Source organism: Galeopterus variegatus, unplaced genomic scaffold (assembly GCF_000696425.1).
Source record: "Galeopterus variegatus unplaced genomic scaffold, G_variegatus-3.0.2 Scaffold58, whole genome shotgun sequence".
Classification (NCBI taxonomy): Eukaryota; Metazoa; Chordata; class Mammalia; order Dermoptera; family Cynocephalidae; genus Galeopterus; species Galeopterus variegatus.
In genome coordinates, this window is record NW_007726169.1 from 1166885 (window position 1) to 1167692 (window position 808).

Sequence of the window (808 nt, forward strand, 5' to 3'; positions counted from 1 at the left end):
TCCTCAGCTGGCGGGTCAGTTAATTCACTGTCACTGCAGCTGCTACAGCCGCCTGGATCTGTGGAAAAGCCAGGACCTCAACACAATCCAGCCTAGATGAAGGTCCACTAAGGGAAGAGGAGTGGCTGCTGGCTCCTCCTGGACTCCCATCCCACCCCATCCTGGACCTCCAAGATGACCTGGTCCAACACATTCCTTCTGCACAGAAAAGGCTGCAATCCAGCGAAGGGCAGGGCCCCGCCCAAGGTCACTGGCAGAGCCTGAATATTACTCGGGACTCCAGGAGCCCTCACTTGGGCTATTTTGCCCAAATACCTTTTTCCAGGTCGTCAGATTTCTGTACTCAATAGAGTGGGACTCCGTACAGAGCCTCTGGCCCTCCCTCTCGGGTAGGGGTGAGGAGGGTGGCCGGTGGGAGACATGCCACTGGGCCAGAGCAGGATGAGCCTGAGGAGGACACAGGCCTCCCGGTCCCCTTTCCCTCTCAGATAATGGAGGATGAATTGGGGGAGCAGGGACCTCGCCACACTCTAAGCGGAACCGCGAGGACCCAGAACACCTTTGCCAGGAGACGTCATCCCCGCACGAGTTCCCCAAGGGCCCCTGAGCAGCTGCTTCTTCCCGACTCCCCAGGGCTCTTCTGGGGTTTGGGGCTGACGACTGAGGTTCCCCCGGGAGTCTAAACACAGAGTGAGGCAGAGGCCGCCCCCTCCCCCGGGACCCTGACGTCGCGAGGCTCCAAGGGCACTGGAGGGGCGGGCAGGGAGGGTCGCACGCCGCACGCCGCTGGTCCCGAGCGGCCCGGTCC